Genomic DNA, 13,842 nt, shown 5'->3' with positions numbered 1-13,842 from the left:
GTCAAGCCCTGCCAGGTGGGGGGTGCAGCCTCAGGAACCCCATAGCCCCACCAGGTAAGGGGCACAGCCTCAAGTCCCTGCTGATCACTTGTTACAAGAACCCTGCCTCCACTGTGGGTGCAGTCATCTTGTGACGGTGTGATGGAGTGAGGGTCAAATTGCATATTACCTCTTTCTTATATAGGATTGGTTACATGAGGTTGAAATCGTGAAAGTTGTTGAGAGTTTCTTTATCCCATCTTCTTCATGTCATCACATAATTGGAGCCACCATGAAACCAAATTGTGAGGCAGGTAGAGCTATTATAACTTTAATGTCTCCTGACTCAAACACCCATTCATTTATACATTGATGGCAGTTCCTACTACTCTGCAATTTACAGGGACCTAATGTTCCCCATAGACTGCTCCAATCTGACTTTAACAAATAAATCCGACACTCAGGAAATGTAATCTTAAATTTATCTATTTTTATCAATTTGTAGTTGTGATTGGTAATTCCTACTTGGTTATTTCTTCTAGAATTGATTCCTCCAGTCTACAAATGTCATTTTCTTTTCTTATCATCTTTATATCAGGTCTGAACTAGATTATTTCCAGATTACTTTTGTTTACCCTGCCCTGCCCCATATATTCTCTATACCGCAGCCAGGAGTCTTTCTGAAATGTAAATCCTATCACTAACCTCTTATCCCACCCCCCTTTCCCATACCTCATATACCTCACCACACACACACACAAACATACACAGTCTCAACTCCTTAAAATATTCGATGTGGCCCTAGCTGGTTTGGCTCAGTGGATAGAGTGTCAGCCTGCTGACTGAAGGGTCCCAGGTTTGATTCTGGTTAAGGGCATATGCTGGGGTTGCAGGCTCGATCCCCAGTAGGGAGGGAGCATGCAGGAGGCAGCCAATCAATGATTCTCTCTCATCATCTATGTTTCTATCTCTCTCCCTTCCTCTCCCTTCCTCTCTGAAACTATGAAATATTCATAACTCTTCAAATTTAATGTGTGCACTCTCTTCTCTAGGTCTCTGCAAAGAGTTTCTTCTATCTTTAGAACTCGCTGATTCTCTTTACCTTTCCTTATACTTTTACACCTTTCAATTTTCCCCTATACCTCGGTAAAAACAACTCTTGCAAAAAGACTTCCTGGACTCCTCCCTCAATATTGATTATTTAATCTTTCTATCAAGACATGTAAACATAATCAAGGCATAAAATAAACTTTTGTATTACTCCTGAGACACCCCCTGTGGCAACTAAGATATTGATCACATGGTAAACCTTAAATATTTGTGATATGAATAACAGTTATTAGTTGCAATTTTGTGTCAATTACTCATCAATGGATAGCATACCCACTTTCATTAATACTGGTAGCCTAGTAATAGGTAGTTCAAACTAAATGTGTCTAAAACTGATTTCATTTTTTAATGCATAATATTATCCTCCTGCAGCCATTTCTACTTTAAGCATCAACAACTGTATCCTTTCAATTCCTCTACCTTCAAAATACATATTTCTGGATTTAATCCCTTTTCACCGTCTCCAATGTTACCACCTCGGTCCAATACTCAGTCATCTCTTATTTAGATTGTTGCTTTGGCCTCTTGGTTGGCTTTTGTTTCCACCCTATGTCACCTACTCTTGGCATAGCCATCCAGAGTGATCTTCAAAAAATCCAAGTCAGATTATGCCATAGTTGCTGTATAATGGTCTTCAATGCCCTAAATGGTTTAATATTGATGGCATTATCAAATGAAGTTAAGATGAGAGAAATGAAAAGAGGCAGATGCTCTGTAACTCAAGTTCTCTCAATATAATTAGAATTTGATTAAAATACAAGAAAATTATGCTTTGTTAACTTGGATTTCCTTTCTCTTTATGCTTAGTCTACCTCCTACTACTCCCCCCAGTGCTCACTCCTCTGAAAACACACTGGCTTGTGCAACATGCCTTCATCATACCAGTCAATTTCCAACCCAGGCCCTTGAACTTGCTGTTTTCTTTTGCCTGAAACAGCCTCCTCATAATCATCCACACCCTCATTCCCTCATTTCTTTTAGGACTTGACTCAATTTTACCTTTTTTGAGAGGGCTTCTTTGACTTAACTATTAGGTTAACTACCCATTGCTAGCATTCCTTATCCTCCTTTATTACTAATTTATTGTTTTTTCTATCATACTTATCACCATTTATCATTATATATATATATATATATATATATATATATATATATATATATATATATATCAACCCCACAGAAAATAAACTACAGACATATTTGTTGATTTTGTTAAAAAAAAGAAAACTATTCTCACCAGAACCTAAAACAATGCCTGACACATAAGAAATACTCAGTGAATGTTTGTTGGATGAGTAAATGAACATCAGGAAAGTCTAAAATTGTTATTGCTCATTCTATTGCTGCACTTAAGGCAATAGCAATTCTTTGGTTCACCCAAGAAGCTTTAGCAAGGCTGATACCTCTTGCCAGAGAAGCACTCAAAGACTGACTAACAACATCCTTTTCTTAGCATCTCCTCCTGCCTCACCTCATCACTCTTTCTCCTTTACCCTCCTCCTCCCTATCTTTCCTCCTAATGAAATGACTTGCTTAAACTCTGAATACAAGACCCACAAAAATAAGTCAAACAAAGTGTTTCCGGTACCCAGCGTCTTCTACTATTCTGGAACTTCACTTGTGCTATAGTAGATTCCTTCCACACTACATTTTAATGAAATATTAACCAGAATATCCAAAAAGTCATCTTTGGTATTTTCTTCTTTGAAAAACATATGAATAGCTAATCTCTAGACTAGAGACTTTGGCTTTGGTTTGTTTTGTTCTAATGAAAGAAGAAACAAACACATTGAACAATCAGGGTCTGTGTTAAGCACTTTGCGGGCATGATTTCATTTAATCTACACAATGTCATGAGGGGGAGGCTTATGATTATCCTCTTGGTACTAAATAGAAAAGGGAGCAGTTAAATATCTTGACCATGGCAACAAAGCTAATTAATAAGCAGTGGAACTTGGCACTATAACTCCAAATTCTGTTCTTAACTCTTAAAATACACAATGTGAGTGTTTTTAGCCTTTTTATTTGAAATATTTCTGGTTTTTATGTGTTTCCCCATGGTGCTGAGCTGTAAAACTTTACAATGCTCAGAGACTAGGTCGTTTTTCTAAGGGGCAACCAGGGAGTGGGGATTAGGGCTAACTGCTTCCACTCCACAGTCTAATTGCAGAGAGAGGTCACAGGTGAAAGATCTTCCAGCTGAGAAGAGTATAAAAGAAGAGGAAAAGTGGGTAATAATCCTAATTTTAAGGGAACAAAAGGAAAAAAAAGACAAAGTTTGCCTAGGCCTAAAGACTTTCCCCAGCAAATACAAGAAATTTGAAAATAAAATAATAATAAAAATTCTCCCCTTGTTTTTTATTCTTTTTCTTGAAATGCCGAACATATTATATTGCTAATATTATTTATTACTTGCACTGGAAAATGCTGTTTAAATTAAGACCATGATAGTAATTCAATCCTTTACATATAGCCATGTTCCAATTTCCTTTATTGTCACCAAATCAAAATGCACACATATACACACACTTACTTAAATTTAGTGAAAAGAAAAATATGATCTGTTGCAGTTCAAACATTTACCATTTTTCTCATGACCTCAAATAATTTGTGAGCTTATATTGTAACAGTATTTGATTACAATCCAATAAATATTTTTGGGGAAAAAAAGGTGTATTAGCATTTATAAATATTTTGGAATGATTAAATTAGGCTAAATTTAATCACTGGGTATGTTGTGGACCTAATTATTTTCTATTAAACTACAGGTGAGCTATTTTGCCCTGCATACTAGCTAATAGATGGTGTTTGTATGCAAGTCTTGGGACTCCCTTTACTGTAAAAATTACCTCACAAGTGGGATTTTTGAGCACAAAAGTAATTTTCTCAAAAGGGAAACTTTCTTATATTCTCTTTAGTAATGAACTGCTAATTTGAAGATACAACCTATAATAAAGGTACTTTAAGTACACTTTTCCTAATGAAAACACACAAAAATTTGTGCTGACATAATTTTGATTTTACATTTATGAATTATAACATGAAGGAATAAATTTGTAGTCTTCCTGTTACACTTTTGTCTTTTTTTCAATCTAGAATTATAGAGGAGTTGCAAGGCAATTAAGAGTGTTGTGTGGAGCATTCAGGTGCAGCACTGGAATTTTAAAACACTTTAAAGGCACTTTGAATAATAATGTACAGTAATACACCTTTTAAACTCTACATCGGCTTTAAAATTTTTCATGGAAAATTCCCAAGTTACCACGATAAGGTAAAGCTCTGTTTTCTTTGGGGAATATTTTTGGGAAAAATAACTTAGTTTTATTTTTATGGAAAAAATATCTAAATAGTAGTATTGCTGTTTAAATTTTGCCACATTTCTTTTTGTGGGCGTTTTGAAGGATTATGAAAACATTGTGTTTTGGCTTCCGCTGAATGTGAGAAAGAGGCAGTGTGTAAGTCCTGACGTACGTGGGCTTTATGTAAAGAGATTTTGCCATTTTCCAAGCCAGATATAGCTTTTGTATCAACAAATGAGACACAAATCCCCAATTTAGACTTGGAGAGAAATAATCCTATAATATTTACATAAATTATTTGTATTATAAGTTTGTTGATGAGACCACTGTATGTAACTAATGCTACCAAAAATTTAAATTTTACTATGTATTTAAGTTAATAAAATAAGTAACATTTACCTGTAGTAATCATGGAAGACAGAATTGTTACTATGAGGGATCTTCTGATACAGATATCTATAAATAAAAGTGAAGGTAAATATCTGAACATGTATATGCTAAGTAAACCAAGGTCTGAGAATGATTTCCATTCAGAATGTTGAGTGCTATTAGATATAGACAGCAACTCAATCGTGAAAAATATTTAATGGAGCTTCTTATGTTTTAGTTATAAATTCTTTCATCAAAGATATGATTTTACTTTCATAGTAGGCTTCCACTCAAATATACTACTAATCTCTTCTCAACTTTCTGTGCAATTCTCTGGTCTTTCAATACTTTATCTTGGGTCATGTTAGTCTTTCATTTCTATTTACTACGACACGATTGGTTGCCTTCCAGGCACACCAGGAACCCTTCTACAGACTCGAAATATATTCCTCACTGCTTTCAGAGTTGATTATCTTGAGGTGGCCAGGTAAGAAAGGGCCACTGTCAGTATACAGGTCATTCCCAGGGTGAGCTGCTAGCATGATTCGGTTTGAGAGTCCCTTTTTGTGCATTCACACTCAGACTTGTAAGCAATGATGTCAGCATTACCCCAGAGATTTAAAAGAAGTAAAGGGCATGTGGAAAACCCAGGTAGGGTTAAATTCCACGAGGTATTTAGACATTCTTAAAATAGGACAGTTTTGTTTGGAGAAGCCAACAAAATGGAACTCGTAAATCCATCTCACAGCAGTCCAACAAAGGGTCTTCAGTCTAAACACTATTTACGATGGAATGAAATTCCCCAAATCGTGTGAAACAACCATTATAAGGAAATGCAGGTAGCTAGAAAATAAGAAAAATGTAATGGCTCTCTGCAAGGTAGACCAGATGTCTGCTTCTGCATGCCTCTTTCTTTTTATCTCTCGGGTAATGCTGAAGTCGTTGCTTACACGTTTGAGTGTGAATGAGAATGACCATTTCACACCAAATATTTCCAACCAGTCTGTCATCTGGCAAATAGCTGAGAATGCTTCTTGACATCTTGTTTTGCGGGGCGGCAATAATCTCTCACCACCCGTCAGTTCCACAGCGTCTCGTCACCTGTCACTGGTGATTCTGGCCGTCAACAGCCAGTGCCTCTGTGATATCACTTCTGTCTGTTGGGAGTGCAACACCTCAAGCTGTCCTGTTGCTTAGATAGGAAATATGTTGACTGAAATAAAATTCTAGAGGTACTGTTTACACACTGTCAACAGAGATAAAAACCCAAACTACACAGACTGGAAATAAAGGGGGCAATGGGCATAATAAGGATCATCTTTACTCCAAAATTATGTATATGCTCCATTGACATATGCTCCTTTATATGAAAAGAAAACATTTAGCTTGTACAGAATATTAATGGCATTGTTGGTTTAGATAAAGAACAGCAAAGAAAACAGAGAAATTTCAAATGATGCATTTTGAACTTAGCAAAGTGTATTTTATTACTAAGGAATAGCAAGTGAAAATCAAACTGCTCAACAATGTTTTACCCCGAGAAAGGAAAGATCAATAAATAAATGAGTTTTTAATACCATCACACATTGGTTAATGAGGAAAACATGTCTTGACTTTAGGTCTTGACATACATTTTCCCCCACCTCATTCTTGGAATTATTTCTACTTATGATTCATGTATCGGCCACCTCTGAATGAATAGTTTCATAATGGGGAGGATATTGCCTGTATATATTTTGAAGCTCTTCACTTTCTTTGAACTTCCCTAAGTACTCATGTCCATTATCCAGCTAGCTCTAAAATTCACATCTCAATTGTTCATTCAGTTTAGTGAAAGATGATTGAAGAAGTATCCTCATACCCTTTATTTTAAAAAAATCTAATAACCTTCATGAGAGAATAAACCCACTAAAATTATATTTGAGTAATATAAAAATTATGTTTCTTATAGTAAGAAATATTTCAAATCAAATAACATATAGCATAAATGAGGGGCTTGTGTAAATCTAATAATTATCATGAAAGTACAAATGCCAAGCAGCAAAAGCTAATTACAAGTCAACTTTCTCATTATATTTGGAAAAAACCTTTGATGATTTACACAGCCAAAGGATTTGTTCCGATTTTTTAAAAAAGTGAGACAATTTGAAAATTCTCATTAAATTTTGAATTTAGTTATTTATAGGTAAATATTAACTATAAATATCAATAAATGACCATAAAAATAGGATATTTTTATTGTATGAAAATTTGTTGTATACATGTTATAGCACAAACCTATTCCCTCTGAAGTATATGTGTTTAGAGCACAAACAAATGTAGACATGGCTGGCTTATGTATAAGCAAATAATATGTATGTGTCATAATACCATCCTATACTAATAAAAGAGAAAAATGGTAATTGGCGTACAACCGATACCTTTTTCATTGGCTAATCAGCGAGATATGCAAATTAACTGTCAGCCAAGATGGCGGCTGGCAGCCAGGCAGCTGAGAATAGGAGGCTTGGTTGCCCCAGCGATGGAGAAAGTCAAGGATCCCCGCAGCTGCGGGGCTCTGAGCTCCTGAAGCCACAACTCCAAAAGATACAATGTTTCAATTATAGAAGCTAAAAGATGGCGGTTAATTTGCATACTCAGGCTCCAAGCAGAGCGAAGCCAAACAGCCCTAAAGCAGCAGGGCAGAGAGGCCTCAGGGCCTGGGATCAGCGGAGCCGAGAGGCCTCCCGCCCCGGTGATCAGCGGAGCCGAGAGGCCTCCCGGCCCCGGTGATCAGCGGAGCCGAGAGGCCTCCCGGCCCCGGTGATCAGCGGAGCCGAGAGGCCTCCCGGCACCGGTGATCAGCGGAGCCGAGAGGCCTCCCGGCCCCTGTGATCAGCGGAGTCCAGAGGCCTCCCGGCCCGGTGATCAGCTGAGTCCATAGGCCTCCCAGCCCCGGTGATCAGCGGAGTCCATAGGCCTCCCAGCCCCGGTGATCAGCGGAGTCCAGAGGCCTCCCGGCCCGGTGATCAGCGGAGTCCATAGGCCTCCCAGCCCCGGTGATCAGCGGAGTCCAGAGGCATCCTGGTCCGGTGACCAGCCGAGAGGCCTCCCGGCCCCGGTGATCAGCCGAGAGGCCTCCCGGCCCCGTGATCAGCGGAGTCGGAGGCCCCGCGATCAGCGGAGCCGAGAGGCCTCCGGGCCAGGGATCAGGGGAGCCGAGAGGCGTCCTGGCCCTGGGATCAGCGGAGCAGCGAGGCTTCCCAGCACCGGGATCAGTGTGACAGGGTGCGGAGCCCCAACCCTCTGATCGGCCCTGCTCTGTGCATGACAGGAGTGGCGCTGCAACCTCCCTATGGACCCTGCCTTGAGTGTGACAGGGGGTGGTGCCCCAACCCCCCAATCGGCCCTACCCTGAGCATGACTGAGGGTGGCATGGCAACCTCCCAATCCGCCCTGCTCTGTGCATGACAGGAGGCGGGGCCCCAACTCCCCAATGGGCCCTGCTCTGAGCCCGACCAGGGGTTACACCTAGGATTAGGCCTGCCCTCTGCCACCCGGGAGCAGGCCTAAACCAGCAGGTCCTTATCTCCTGATGGGTCCCAGACTGTGAGAGGGCACAGGCCAGGCTGAGGGACCTCCTCTCCCAACCCCGAGTGCACAAATTTTTGTGCACCGGGCCTCTAGTATATAATAAAAGCCTAATATGCTAAGTGTCCAGTTGTCAGTTCAACCAATCAAAGCGTAATATGCTAATGATATGCTAAGGCCACTCAACCACTCGCTATGACACGCACTGACCACAAGGAGGCAGACAGTCAACCAGTCAACCAGTCGCTATGATGTTCACTGACCACCGGAGGCAGATGCTCCGACCAGTAGGTTAGCTTGCTGCTGGGGTCCGGCTGATCTGGGGACTGAGGGAGACAGGCCGGACACGCCCTGGAGCCCTCCCGTGGTCCCTCCTGGTTATCCAACCTCCTGCGTTCCTCCCTGACCCTGATCATGTACTGGTGGGGTCCCTTTGCCTGGCCTGCGCCCTCACAATCTGGGACCCCTCGGGGGATGTCTGAGAGTTGGTTTCAGCCAAATCCCGCAGTCCAGGCCAAGGGACCCCACTGGTGCATGAATTCATGCACCAGGCCTCTAGTAAATTATAAGGCTGGAAATGTTTTCTCAAATTGCAGTTATCCAAGGTCAAACTTCACATCTGAACTTTAATCTCATCCACTTCAAAGAGCCTGTCACATGCACTGACACCCCTGGAGTTGCTTGGTCCTACCCAGCAGCCTCTTTGAGTTGGGTTCACAAGGAAAGCTCTCCCCTGACTACTTCCACACATTCCCCAGTCTATGCCGGGCCCAAAGTAAAAGTCCAGGGGGTACCTGAACAAGCAGGCACTAATTTTTTATTTCCTGGACCACAGAGACCCACAGTCAATTCTCCAAAGCATTCTCTCACATAGTTTTCTTACCAAACTTGGATTAAAGAGTAAGAAGCATCCACACCTTTCCCTCCCCCCCTCCACTTTCTGTTAGGCAGACAATTTTCCTCAAAGAAAGCAGTACTTGAACACTCTTGGAAAATCCAGCATAGATTATTCAGGTATGTGTGTATAGAACATATGCATACCTATCAGCAACATCAGCTATGTTTCAGTTTGCTTGAGAGTGGAGATAATGGGTAAAGTCCACTTTAATAACCCATTAGATAGAAAAAGATGATAGATGATAGATGATAGATGATAGATAGATGTCAGAGTGCACACACACATGCACACACATGCACATACTAAGTTTAAACACTATGTTAACTAAAGACATTTTTATACTAATAATGAACATTACATATTATGTCACACAATAAATACTTATTTCAAAAACTGGGTAGATTTCTTTACATTTTACATTCTTTATTCATTTTTTAAAAACACAGAAAATAAGCTAAAACTTTAAAATTACAGCCTCATTTTCCCTTTTGCCCTTACCACCCTCCAACCATACATATCCTATATAATAAAAGCCTAATATGCAAAGTGTCTGGTCGTCTGATTGACCGTTCAACCAATCAAAGCGTAATATGCTGATGATATGCTAAGACCACTCAGCCACTCGCTATGACATGCACTGATCACCAGCGGGCAGACAGTCCACCATTCGACCAGTTGTATGATGTGCGCTGACCACTAGGGGGCAGATGCGCTGACCCATAGGTTAGCTTGCTGCTGGGGTCCGGTTGATTGAGACTGAGTGAGACAGGCTGGACATGCCCTGGAGCCCTCCAGCAGTCCCTCCTCAGCTGGCCAACTTCCTGCGTCCCTCCCTGGCCCCAATTGTGCACCAGTGGGGTCCTTTGAACTGGCCTGAGTCCCTCACAATCCAGAACCTCTCGGGGAATATCAGAGAGCTGGTTTCAGCCCAATCCCACAGGCCAGTCCAAAGGACCTCTGGTGCACGAATTCATGCACCGGGCCTCTAGTAAATTTAAAAAATTAGAAAGATAAATGACTTAGGAAAGAGGAGTTATGTGGAAAAGAGACAGGTTCTTCCTGGAAAAGACTGAAGCCATTTTTAGTTAACTAAACATGAGCTATTCCTAAAGCAAAGAAGACATATTTTTCAGCACTATACTACAGTTACTTGTTTCTTCATCAGTGGCTAAAATAGTTAGGCCTATCAGAATACAGAGACACTTGGAAAAAGAATCTCAGGACAGTGGCTCCAAAGAAGCTATCACCTTCCCTGGAAGCTTCCAGTGAGCTGAGATAACTCTCCTGCAGCAGTGGGGGGCACCCAGACCCACGCTATCATTCCTTCTGTTTGTCTTTCCATTCTCCTCTTCCAGGCTGTTTCATACAGCAACTATTCAAATGTTTTTTGGATACTTTCATCAGCTATGGCTTCCAAAAGTTTGGTTAAAATAGTAAGTTAGCTGAGCAAGCAGCATTGTGGCCTTTTCCTTTTATTGGGCACACCAGTCAATTGCCGCCCCTCCCCCATTCTATTCTCCTAGCACCAGGACAGAGCCTTCCCTGGATGGGTGTTCTGCAGCCTGGCCAGGGGCCATTTCCTTGCAAGCCACACATCTGTGCCCTTGGAATCTGAATCGTTGCCTTCATTTCAGGGCATCAGGGATATTTCTGCCAAACTCTGAGCTGTTTCTTTCCTTTTTGTTCTTTAATTCCTCCTTGGGTTTTTTCTTTTTTTCTTTTTTCAATTCCTGAGAGCAGTCTGTGCTACTCACATAGCTGACACAGCTGACACCACTAGAAAATACAAGAGTGATTTGGAGGGTTTTAATTCATCTCCTCGCTGCCTCAACTGGCTGACTTTTTTATTTTGGAGAAGTTATTTAAATTCTTTCAGTTCCTTGTAAATTTATCTGCAAAATGAGGTTTGTTATAGGACTGTGTGAGGAGCAAATAGCTGGTATTAGTCTTACTCTTAGGTCAGAGGGCCCCTCATCCATGACTGACCAAAATGCAGGGGGTTGAGCTGAAAGGCTTCCTTTTACCTAAATTGTTCCCTTCTCTTCTTAAATTTGGTGTTTTCACAATGGGATTTTTAAAGGCCAAATAAAAACAATGATGCCTTGTGAAGGCTCCAGATCCATTAAAACGGCAACAACAAAATTATGAAATGCATAACAGTGCTCAGCTAATATTTTAATCTATAAAGCAACATTTCAGAACCCTTCGCTCTGTAAGAGATAGCCATTGTACATATTTATCTTTGCAAACTTAGAATTTAATGGCTTCTAATCTATGCTCACAACCTGGAGAATGTTATCATACTTGAGGCCCACATGGAAAAGTACTTTTAAGACATACCAGTTACAGTTTATATACAAAAGTCAGTTCCTTTTCAAATGTCATTTCCATTAGTATCTTATATCAGAATTACAAGTGAAATGAACACACTGTAACCTAGTATTTTAAAAGGTTATGTTGAAGGAGGAGAGAGGCTTAAATTAATTTTCCCCGTTCTTATCCAGTAGGTCTTTACCTCAATAGGATTTCCTATAATTCTATCTTAATCCATGTCTCTACGGATGAACCAAACAGACCACAACATAGAAGAGCCTGCCAAACTGGCTCCCTGCCAGCAGCCCTTTCTACCCTTTAAGAGAGACTTCAGCTTAATGATTGTACAGTTATCCAAATCAATCAAGAAAGCAAAGAGCAGACGTGTATCTTATGCTCTGCAAAGATCTATTTGTTTAGTCATGTGCAAACACTGCCCTAAAATGGTCAGAAGGATAGCACGTTAATCATTTACTATGTCTATTCAATTTTCAAAATTAATGCTAAGAATAAATCATTTCAAGGAATTTTTCTATATAAGCAATATTAATTTGATATTTGAGAGGACTTGCACTGCTGGTTTTATTGCTGGAGACTTGAAGTAGAAAATTATTTGTAAGGTCTAATGGAATCCATAATTATATTTTGGGGACTATGAATTAGCCAAAGATAATAAAAGTATCTTCTAGCAAAACCAGTGAAATGGAAGGATAAAATTTATATGTAGGCTAAAAGCTCACACTATACCACCTTGCCCTAAGCGTTGCTCTATACTATTGGAAACACATTATAGAGGTTTGATATGTATTCCCTAATGAACAGTTTTACTGGAACTATTTGTTCCACAATCTTTCTTTTCTCTGCATTTTGATTACTGTTAAGAGACTGGAAAAATATGTTATTTATTTTAAGGCTAATATATGATCATACTGCGTAAAATGTAGATAGTTGGATATCTATCACAGTAAATATTCAACATTTATATCCCTTAGAAATTTGAAGTCTAACTTTCAGCTTGATGGAATTCAGTATCACTGAATTTACAATTTTTTTCATTAGAAAATTATCTTGGTTATAAATCCTAGATAAAAATACCCAGATGAGAACAGATTTTTTTTTTTATCAAATAATGAACAAAAGGATTGATTCAAAAAAAGTTGTCTTCTTTACACAGGACATAGAAAATGCAAAATGCAAAATGTCTTATCTAAATTTGAAAGTTGGTATTTAAATTTCTCCATATGAACTTTTGTCAGGGTTTGAATGGATAAAACAAATGAAAAGTGTTTACTTCTTATCTAAAACTTATTACTAAGCCAAGAATGAGTCCTCTGTTAAATAGACTCTTAAGAATCTATACAATAACTGCACTCAATCACTTGAATATTTACCAAGAAAAAAAATAAAAATTTTGCACTCTGTGTATTGTGAGAGACTTTTAAAGTATGAGATATACCATATTATATTTTATTTAAGAAAATAAAACTAAAGTGCAGAAAATAAATTAATTAATTCTGTTATAGTGTCCTCAGTGAAATGCCTTCTCCTTCAGTCTAGGAACTGCAGGTCCCCTAAGGAGAACTTGCTCAACTTCTCAAGAATTCACCTACAAATAAAAATATTTCTAGGGTGGAGACTTGCGCTTCCTCTTGGTCTGATATCTGCGAGGCAGTGGCTAAGCCCTACTCTGAGTCTCCCAGTGCTGCCCAAGGACCAACAACAAGGAGAAAGATGCTGGAAAGTCAGGCAAGACAGACGAAGACCCTGTGAACAAAGTCCAGGGACAAGGCCAAAAAGAAGTGGTCCAAAGGCAAAGTTCCGGACAAAGCAACGTATGACAAACTCTGTAAGGAAGTTCCCAACTATAAGCTTCTAACGCCAACTGTTGTCTCATAGAGACTGAAGATGTGTGGCTCCTTGGCCAGGGCAGCCCTTCAGGAGCTCCTTAGTAAAGGACTTATTAAACTAGTTCCAAGGCACAGAGCTCAAGTAATTTACACCAGACACACCAAAGGTGGGGATGCCCCAGCTGCTGGAGAAGACACATGAACAACAGGTCTCACAGGCCACACATTTTGAAAAATAATACTATATCTATATATATAAAAGGCTAATATGCAAAGTGTCCCCTCGGGAGTTCAACCAGGACACGGGAGTTCGATCGCTCGCTATGATGTGCCCTGACCACAGCGGGGCAGCACGGAACGAAGAAAGGCCCTGACTGGCAGCCAGGGGAGGAAGGCCCTGATTGGCCCTGATCACTGGTCAGGCCTAGGGATCCTACCCATGCATGAATTTCATGCA

At 40.1% G+C, this 13,842-nt stretch overlaps 1 pseudogene; it reads left to right on the top strand.

The window, feature by feature from the left end:
* Positions 1-13,595, top strand: part of LOC132231829 (small ribosomal subunit protein eS25-like) — a 73,486-nt pseudogene extending 59,891 nt beyond the window's left edge.
* The last annotated feature ends 247 nt before the right edge of the window (positions 13,596-13,842 follow it).

Source organism: Myotis daubentonii, chromosome 3 (assembly GCF_963259705.1).
Source record: "Myotis daubentonii chromosome 3, mMyoDau2.1, whole genome shotgun sequence".
In the NCBI taxonomy this organism is placed as follows: domain Eukaryota; kingdom Metazoa; phylum Chordata; class Mammalia; order Chiroptera; family Vespertilionidae; genus Myotis; species Myotis daubentonii.
This window is presented reverse-complemented; position numbering and strand designations above follow the sequence as displayed.